The 10,158-nt window shown below is 43.2% G+C and overlaps 1 long non-coding RNA gene across 2 annotated transcripts; it reads right to left on the bottom strand.

Annotated features, from left to right (window-relative positions):
- Positions 1 to 4,778: 4,778 nt before the first annotated feature.
- LOC128570415 (uncharacterized) lies at positions 4,779 to 9,664 on the bottom strand. Of its 2 annotated transcripts, none has more exons than XR_008375569.1 (3): positions 9,416 to 9,664; positions 5,910 to 6,122; positions 4,779 to 5,273 (listed from the first exon to the last, which is right to left on the bottom strand). It is a non-coding gene; the product is annotated as an uncharacterized LOC128570415 (long non-coding RNA). The 2 variants fall into 2 exon arrangements; XR_008375568.1 differs by lacking the exon at positions 9,416 to 9,664 and adding an exon at positions 7,527 to 8,197.
- Between the last annotated feature and the right edge of the window lie 494 nt (positions 9,665 to 10,158).

The following is a 10,158-nucleotide window of genomic DNA, read 5'->3' as shown; positions in this document are numbered from 1 at the left end:
TCTACCAAAAACAGGCAAGCGTTGTGGTGGGTGCCTGTAGTCCCAACTACTTGGGACGCTAAGGGCAAGAGAATCGCTAAAATAAGAAAAGAAAAAAAAAAGAAAAAGAAAACTTCAAACTAAGATGAGTGAAAGCAAAATTTAAACAAAAAATCAGTCAAAAGGCAGAAACAACCCAAATGTCCACCAACTTATGAATGGATAAATAAAAAAAATGTGATACATCCTTGCAATGGAATATTGCTCAGTCATAAAAAGTACTAAATACAATGCTACGACATGAATGAATGAACCCTGAAAACATTATGATACGTGAAAGAAGCCAGACCATATATGATTCCATTCTTATGAAATATTCAGAATAAGGAAATCTATATAATGACAAAAAGTAGATTAATGGTTGCTAAGGGGTGTGGGGAATGAGGGCTGGAAGGGGTGATAGCTAAAGAGTATGGCGTTTCCTTTTGAAGTCATGAAATGTTATAAAATTGACTTTGGTGCTGGATGTATAACCCTGTGACATGCTGAAAATCACTTAGTTATATACAAAGTGTATGGTATGTGAACTATGAATAAAACTGTTTAAAAAGTAAAAAATTTAAAAATAGTAAGTGCTGGGTGGCACCTGTAGCTCAGTGGGTAGGGTGCTGGCCCTATACACTGAGGAGGATGGTCGTTTCAAACCCAGCTCTGGCCAAACTGCAAAAAAAAAAAAAAAATAGCTGGGTGTTGTGGTGGGTGCCTGTGGCCCCAGCTACTCGGGAGGCTGAGGCAAGAGAATTGCCTAAGCCCAAGAGCTGGAGTTTGCCGCGAGCTGTGACTCCACAGCTCACCTTGTGAGGGCGACAAGGTGAGACTCTGTCTCTTAAAAAAAATGTATATATATAGTAAGTGCTTAAGAAAGACAAGAACAGGAGAGGATACAGTAGAAGAGGTAAACACATTTTTGGAAGATGAAAATCCAGATAACTGACTTAGCAGAAAAACCTCTGCAAACCAGGGTTTTTTTCAAACCACAAAACTCCAGAAGACAAATGACATGCTGGCACTAAATAAGAACTAGAGGTTACTTGCTATAAATATGATTCTTTAAAACTTCAGTGCATTTTTGTTTTATATTATGTATTAAAAAAAAACCAATTTGGGAGTATTCTTCTCCAATATTTTGTAAAACTCTGTTGAAATGTCAGCATGCTTCAAATGTGGAAAGAGAATCCTAGGTTCTTGACAGGGACAGAACCTGAGACCACTGTGTTAAAATTGGCATCATCAGGGTGGTGCCTGTGGCTCAGTGAGTAGGGCACCAGCCCCATATACCGAGAGTGGCAGTTTCGAACCTGACCCCAGCCAAATGGTAAGAACAACAAAAACAGCCGCTGTGTGGTGGACACCTGTAGTGCCAGCTACTTGGGAGGCTGAGGCAAGAGAATCACCTAAGCCCAAGAGCTGCAGTTTGCTGTGAGCTGTGATGCCACAGCACTCTACTGACAGTGACAAAGTGAAACTCTGTCCCTAAAAAAAAAAGAAACATTGCCATCATCACACACAACTGGGGTCTGGGTGTGGCGTGGCAACTGTGGGAATCAAAACTAAAAGTCTCAAGACAATATAGTCAATGGTCTGTTTTTAAAATGTATTAATTTGAAAGTAATTGAACTCATAGAAAAGTTGTATGGATGGCAACAACAGTATACTCTTTATAGATTTAACTATCATTAAAGTTTCGACTCATCTGTGATCTGTTTCTCTCCCTCCCTCCTTCCCTATCGTTTCCCTCTCTCTTTTTTACTCTCTCTCTCTCCACACACACACACGGAAATACACATATGTTCCTGAATATTTGTAAATAATTTCTCATACATCATGCAATTTCTCCTTGAATATTTCATGGTGTATTTCTTAATAAAAAAATCCTCTTACATTCTCAATCATCCCCTGTAAACTTATCAATGTAAATTAGCAGTGCCATTTAGCACTGGTATGGAACTTTTAACTAATCTCTTAGACATATTCCATTGTTGTCAATTTATCCACAAATATCCTTTGTTCATATCCATTACAGGATCCAGTTTGGAATTAGATATTGCATTTGGTTGTTATTTGTCTTTAGTTTCCTTTAATCTGGAGCAGTTTCTAAAACTTTCTTTTTTTTTCCCTGAGCATGGCCATTTTTAAAGAACACAGTAGAACCTCTGTAAGTTGACCACCCAACGGACTGTAACAAATGGGTCAACATACAGAGGAGGTCAACATAAGAACTAGGCTTACTGTACTGATACCTACACGTGGGGTGCATGTCTCGTCTGTGCAAATTAGGTCAATTGAAGCAGGTGGGCAATGAAAAGAGGTGGTCAACTACGGAGGTTCTACTGTGTGTTCAGTGAGCCATTTTTATAACCTCTTCTTACTTGGAAATATGTTGGTGGAGCTTATCTTACTTTAAAGGATGTTTTCACAGTTGTGAGTCCTAGTAACCTTAGAAGTTGTCAGGACCAGGCTTGTTACAAACAAACATACACCACAAGAAAAAACAACAGTATCAGAGATGCAAGGCTATATGGAGAGATTTTTCTGAACATAGAGACCTCTTAGAGTCTAGGGAGGGTAGATGCAAGGAGGTAGATGTGAAGTCTCCCTCTTTTTTAGGTAGAAATGATAGGGAAGGTGTGGATGCAGAAGTCAGGCTGAGAAAGGAGCTGGCATCACCACTAAACCCTAACCATGTGCAGGGGAAGAACAGGATCAGGTGTCTGTGGCCAAAATAGATTCATCGGACTCAGTGGGAGGTGAGGAAATGACACAGGGCTTCATCTCAGCAGTTTATAATCTATCTTTCTTTCTTTTTTTTTTTCTTAATCAGGCCCAGGTGAGGTTCAAACTCACAGCCTCCCATTTGCAGGGCGGTCACTGTACTGAGCTACAGCACCCTGCTAGCAGTTTATGATCTAAAGAAGGAAAATTTAAGTGTTACAACTATTCAAAGACAGGGTAACCTGGGGGAAGAAAACAAATACACATACATCATCTAGAAAAGTGACATTGTTTTAAAAAGTATAGTGGAGCCGGCTCGGAACCTGTGGCTCGAGCAGCTAAGGCGCCAAATACACCTGAGCTGGCGGGTTCAAAACCAGCCTGGGCCCACCAAACAACAATGATGGCTGCAACCAAAAAGTATAGTGGAGCCAATAGAAATTGTGGTGTAAATTTAGAAAATAGATGGGGGAAAAAATTGTTAAACCTTGCATGGAGGAAGTAACCATAAGTGTGATTCAAATCCAAAGGCATTGCTAAATGGAACTTCAGTTGTGCTCATTAGAGGTCACATGATGCTAAAAGAATTCTGCTCCTGAAATCAGGATGTGTTTGGTCACGAGGGTTGAAGTTTATTACAATTGCTCTGTAAAACAGAAGGAGAGTTTTTAAATATCGGGAAGGGGAAAGAGGGATTGGTAGAGAGAAGAAAGAGGGAGCAGCAGTGTGGAGCACTGTATGGGTGGAAGGGGCTATATCTGAGAGCCCCAAGAGGCCGAATAGCCTAAAGGAGATTGGGAGAGAAAAAAAGTTTTCAAGTGCTTGCAGAGGGCATGCTCTCACTATTCTTTGCCTCATTAAGCTTCTAAATGATGATGAGTTCCATGCAGGAAGCTGATAATGACCCTTCTCAGTCTTAACCTAGAATCCTCTATAAGAGCCTTCTTATACATCTTGCAATTAAAATACCATAAAAGGTACAAAAAGTTTATGCTAAAACTTTCAAGCCTTTTCAAAGTGAGAAAATCCTTAATGTACAGACCTTGGCTCAAGCCATCTTTTCACATGCTCCCTAACCACTCTAAACTATTTACAGCTATAGGGTGGGGTAAATTACTCCAGCACAGTAAAGCCAGAAATTCCCCTTTCTGCCTCCAGAAGTTTTAGAATTGGAAGCATGGGGGTGTTTAGGCCCTGAGATCAGTGGGAGGGAGAAATCTTCCTCTTGGATCTCGTGGTGAGGAATAACTGTTACTGCTCCTAAGGGCCAGCCTTCTTTCCCTCAAGAAGTATGGAGAATGTGCCATTTTCCCCACCTTCCCCTAATGAAAATGGAAGTTCCCCTTTCCCTTTTCTCTATCCTTTTTGAAGCCGTATAGAGGACAGACTAGGTAGCTCTGAAAGGATCCAGGGATAAAAATACTTTCCTGAAAACAGTAGTTTCCTTTTATTTTTTAAAAAGTTACATATTCCACAGTTTCTGGCAGTTGAACTTTATTGAGTGGAACATGTATGGATGGGTTTTTCTCCTGTAGATAGGGGCAAGGTCTAGGAAATGGGTGGGTCTTATTGCAAAATCTATTATGCATAGTGAGGTACTATGTCTGGAAAGCACAATTTGAGCTTGACTATAAGGCCGTGTTGATTGTGAGGGCATTTAGAAGAAAAGGGAAGACCCTGTCCCTGGGGAATTTCTTTAAGATGCTTGGCTTGATGGTATCATTGTAAGAGCAATAGACCACCTGGCAATCACTTGCAGCAAGCAATTGGTCATCAGGTAGCAGCTACCAAGGATTTGGGGAAAAAAAGAAGACAGTAAGAAAAATGTAACGGGAAAGGAAGTGGGTAAGAAAAAAAAAATGAAGAGGGAAAATAATGACTCCATCATCCCTACTCATGACCCCATCCTGGTCATCTTACACCTGCCATTCCTGTACTTAGCCCTTACCTCCTGGCAGCTACTAGTAAGGGCTCTGGAGACAACAGTGAGACTGTTTCAGTATAAAAGTACAAGGGATGGTCTCTGATCACAAAGATAGTATCTGCAGGGATATCATAAGACACACTATCATCTTCCTTGGGAGAGGTGATTTTTGTCCCTAGCCATGCTACATCTTACACTAAGATTACAGTGATTTAGGGGTATATTAGTCATCTATCGTAATGGATACCTCAAAATTTAGTGGCTTAAAAAATGTCTATTTATTATCTCACAGTTTTTGTGGGTCAGGAATCCAGGTGAGGCCTAGCTGGGTTTTCTGCATCAGGGTCTTTCACAAGACTGCAAGCAGGTTGTCAGCTGGCGCTGAGGTCTCTTCTGAAGTCTCAAGTGGGAAAGATACACTTCTATGCTCACTTACGTAGCTGTTGATGCCATCAGTTCTTCAACGCTTGTTGAACTGAAGCCATCAGTTCCTTGCTGGATGTTGGCTGGAATTGTCTAGAGATGTCCCTCAGTTCCTCATCATGTGCGCCTTCCTAGTGTGGCAGCTTTCTTCATCAAAGCCAGGAAAGGAGAGAGTCTGTAAGCAAGATAGAAGTTACTATCTTTTGTAAACTCAAAATGGAAATATATCCTGTCGTCTTTTCCTTAGTCTCCTGGTTGAAAGCAAATCACTAAGTCCCACCTACATTTAAGGGGAGGGTGATACACAAGTGTGTAAATACCAAGAGGCAGTGTCATTGGAGGTTTCTTACAAGCCATCCTAACACAAGGGTCTCTTCTTGGGACACCCCACTCAGTTCATCAAAGGCAAAGTGGCCAAAGGTGACAAATGGATCCTCCTCATCATCCATATCCATTGTTAAGGTCAAACCTGTTTAATGGCTCAGTGGAGTGATGACTAGTAAGACAAATATCAGAGTGGCTGGGTGCGATGGGTCACATCTTCAATCCTAGCCCTTGGGAGGCCAAGGCAGGTGGATTGCCTGAGCTCATGGGTTCAAGACCAGCCTGAGCCAGAGTGAGACCCAATCTCTAAAAATAGCTGTGTATTGTACCAGGCACCTGTAGTCCCAGCTACTCAGGAGGTTGAGGCAAGAGACTTGAGCCCTAGACTTTGAGGTTGCTGTGAGCTATGATGCCATAGCACTCTACCGAAGGTGACAAAGTGAGATTCTGTCATAAATAAATAATTAAATAAATATCAGCTTCGTACCTGTAGCTCAAGTGGCTAGGGTACCAGCCACATACACAGGAGCTGGCAGGTTCGAATCCAGCCTGGGCTTGTCAAACAACAATGACTACAACCAAGAAATAGCCAGGTGCTGTGGCAAGCACCTGTAGTCCCAGCTACCTGGGAGGCTGAGGCAAGAGGATTGCTTAAGTCCAAGAGTTTGAGGTTGCTGTGAGCTGGCGACAGCTTGAGACCCTGTTTCAAAAAAATACATATATATCAGAAGTTGGAGATTGAAGTATCCAAAGAAAAGGAGAGAGCTGGTGTGAAGGTAAAGATAGTGTGGGTTCTCCATGCATGGTAAAGTGAAAGGATCTCTGAGAATCCCCTGACATAATATTGCCAATGTTCATTCCAAACTTAGAGAGGAGGAGAAGCTAGTTGCACTATCTTGCCTCCACTATAGTCTCCACTCTGACATAGCTCCCAGACCTTAGGACAAAAGAAGCAACCTTTCACTCCTAGGAGGACAGCCAGGCTTATAGAGGAAGCATATTCAATAGGCTACAAGATTTAATTTCTAGTTTTATAAACATATTTATTAATATATTTAAAGCATATTTACAGGCTACAAGATTTAATTTCTAGTTTTATTAATATATTTAATTAATATAATTAAAGGCATACACAGCCTTTCAAATTTGATTCTCATAGCTTGAACATCATAGATTTAGACACCCAGTTGGTAGAAAAAGCAAGACTAGGGAACTCAGAGCATTTAACTCTCCCTCTGCCATGTTTTCCATATAGCCATTGCCTGAAGACTTCTAACAAAGGGAAATGTGATGCCTTAAAGAGGCGGAGTTGGCCTGAGGTCACAGAACACGACATACCTGGTGCCCAGATACTTGCTTCCTTCCACTCAGAGAAACACTGGATAAGGCAGTGAGACAGAATTTGCACTCACAGCGCATCCAGGTGTGACCCACCCAAAATAGGGTGGCACCAACAGTAATCCCACTTAATTATTATACAAGGTTACCAAGGCATCACTCTAAGAGAGGAGGTTGTGCTGACAATTACAAGGGAGGTCAATTTTCTTCTATGGAGATTCTTGCTCTTTATGTAATTTTCATTTGTGGTAGGATAATCTCCCAAGCTATTGATTGCTGCTTCTGCTTCCTGCCAATGGGGACTCCAAAAGGAATAAAAGTTAACTTGCCAGTTTAGTCTTCAAGTTCTGAGCTCTTGGGATCAGGGGTTATTAATGGCTTTTATGTTCCCTGACCCAAAATGGAAGCTTTGAGGCACTTGTTGTACAGTCCTATACAGACCCTCATGTGGGAGGGGGATTTAGCAGGTGCTCCTGGGAGGGAGGAGCTAGAGGTTGATGCAGGGAGAGTTGCTAACGGTAGCAGTCATTGGAGTCAAGGACTTGAGAATAAGGATGTAAGGAGGATGGGTCTGTGTGGAAGTCCTCAGGAGACAACAGGATTTCTTAAGGAACAAAATGATGTTTGCTGAGATGACTATCAAGACCCGTTATCTTGGGATCTGCAGCAAAACACAGCATTGCACAACCTTGGCATATCTGTTTGGCAGTTATTACCAAATTCAACAGGAAAAAGGTCAGTAATGACCAATATTAGTCCTACCTACCCTTTAAAATAGGTGCTTTGAGCCCACTACTTGTAAGAGGAAACCAAGAAGGGAGAGTCCTTTTCTATTGCAAGGTGGGATTTGGATGTAACTGGAAGCAAATACAACAGATTTTCAACAATAATAATAATCTCTTGGGTTTTCTTATTATTAATATTAAGTCATAGCTGTGTACATTAATGCGATTTGTTGACTCAGGTGCCTGAAAAGGTCAGGGAGCAAGACTGTCCTCAGGCAGTAGGGTTCACAATGCGGCTTAAGTGATGCCATCAGTTTTATTTTTCTATTCATTTCTTGGCTCTTACTCTGGGCTCCGTTCACTCTAAGACAGTGTGTCTGGCAAGTTCATAGCTACAGTCTCTAAGCTTGAGGAGAAGGAGGTGGGAGTGGGCCCTGGGAAGGGAGCTTGAGGTGGGAGAAATCAGCTGGAGGCTCCAACATCCAGGGACAGAGCAGCCACCAGCCTGGCCTCCCACTGCTTATCCCTTCTCATTTTAGATCCCTGTACCTTCATTTCAGTTCAGTTACTGTCACACTCCAGAACTTATCACCAGAAATACCCTGCCATCTGAAAAATACAGTCTGACATTTAACCCTTTATCTTTCTCATTTACACCCTCAGAACGCCAATTCTTCCTCCTATTCAGGAAGGACAAGCCACTTTAAACTTTCTCCCTGTCCATTCAATAACTTTTTGCCTTTATTTCCCCCCCCCAAAGAAAATTCCACTAATCACAAACCTGTATAGCTCCACTCGGAACAGCCTACCTTAGTCTCCTTTCATCTTTCTTGCCTGCAAAAATCCAACTTTCTACCTTTTCTAGACCTGCCTTTTAAAAAGAGGCTGATTCCCTTTGGGCAAAATGACACAATTAAGGGCTTTCATGCCGCTTAATTCATCATCTGTGACTTATGGCCAGTTCCAACACCTCCTAAAAACAATCCACTCATTCCTCCAGCAATGACTTGGCGCTAGGCAGTCTCCTCAGCACTGGGACACACTGAAAAGGAAAGAAAGCCCAGTCTGTGCAGGGTACAGGACCGTCATCTTAGTTATGTCTCTCCCTGATCTACTCAAGTTATGTCTCTCCCCTGTTTCACTCCCCTCAACTTCTCCATCCTCCTCATCCACAAAGGAATGAGAAGTCAACCTATAAAAACTTCTCATCATGAAACTTGTATCAGGTGGCACCTGTGGCTCAAAGGAGTAGGGCCTGGCCCCATATACTGGAGGTGGTGGGTTCAAACCCGGGCCCCCAAAAAAACTGAAAAAAAAAAAAAAAACAACTTTTCCAATTTTAATATCAGGTGTACCCAGATCAAGTAGAATGATTTTGAAGTATTTCTTCTTTTTCTATTGTCTACAAGATTTGGCATGATCTGTTTTTCAAAATTATCTTTTACTTTTATTTATGAATATTAGTTGTCTATTTTTTGAGACTGAAAAAAAAAATAAGAAGTTAACTGATGACTCCATACTGAATCTCAGAATCAAAACATACCATAATAGACATATTGTTATTTGACAATGTGAATGTTGCTTTCTTTGCATTATTATTATTATTATTGCTTAGTATTTCGATGTAGCAATTGTCTGATTCCTTTTCTGAATGTATTTATGTTCCTTCGTTCTTTAGAAGGTTTTTGTTTCTAGTCCTCATTTTAAACATTGTTATTGTTATTAAAATGAAGCCTTTTTAATTTTGTGAAGGCACAAAAAATGGAAACCTAATAAATACATGTATATGTAAAAAAAAAATTAAAAACCTGCTAAGTGGGGAACGCCTTGCTCCTGTCCCTCCCTCGCTGTTCGCTCCCCCTGCGCCGACTCCCCGCAGACGCCCCTTCTTCTCCCTCATGCGCCCTCCCGCCCTCGGTCGCGGACTCACAGCGCCTCCCCAGCGTGGCAGTATCGGCCTCACACTCTGCCTGGCACTCTCGGGTCCTGTGTCCCAGTCGCTGCTCGGCGCCCGGCACTTGGTAACCTGCACCTGGACGGGCGGAGCCGAGTCTGCAGGAGAAAAAAGGCCGGGCGATCCGGGCGGCACCGGCGGCGCGGCGGCCTTTGGGCTTTATAACGGCGGCGGTGGCGGCTGCAAGTGTCACTCGTTTCAGGCGTCCGGCTCTGTCCCCTTGGCTTCCGGAAGACGAGTGGAGACAGACTTCATAGACGTGGTGCTGGCGAAAGCCACGAGGGACCTCCCGCTCCCCGCTTTTGTGTGTCACTTCCGGCCGGTAGGCGGCGCCTGCGCCTCGCAGCCCCGCAGCCTCCCGCCTCCCGCCGGCGCGGCCCCGCCCCGCTGCCGCCTCGGACCGCGCGGGGTGCGCCCCCCACAGGCGCTGTGCGCGGGCGGTGACCAGAGTCATCAGAGCCACAGCGCCGACCACTGTAGGCAGACCCATTTGTCACGACCTCGGAGATCAGGTCAGCAGGACAGGGACCCTCCAGCAGGCACGACCTAGGTCTAGAATAGCACAGGAACTCTGTGGTACCCTCTTCAGGGGGGGCGGGGATCCACGCATTTGTTGAGGACCCTAGGACTTGTCCGAATCCCCTGTGAAACTGCACCCCTGTTTGTCTTAAGAAGTGGAAGGGAATCCTTTTCAGGGTTGTGTCCCTTTTTAGAAAGAA

This window comes from Nycticebus coucang, chromosome 18 (assembly GCF_027406575.1).
Source record: "Nycticebus coucang isolate mNycCou1 chromosome 18, mNycCou1.pri, whole genome shotgun sequence".
NCBI classification, from domain to species: Eukaryota; Metazoa; Chordata; class Mammalia; order Primates; family Lorisidae; genus Nycticebus; species Nycticebus coucang.
The sequence above is the reverse complement of the archived record's forward strand: the minus strand, read 5'-3'. Positions and strand labels throughout refer to the sequence as shown.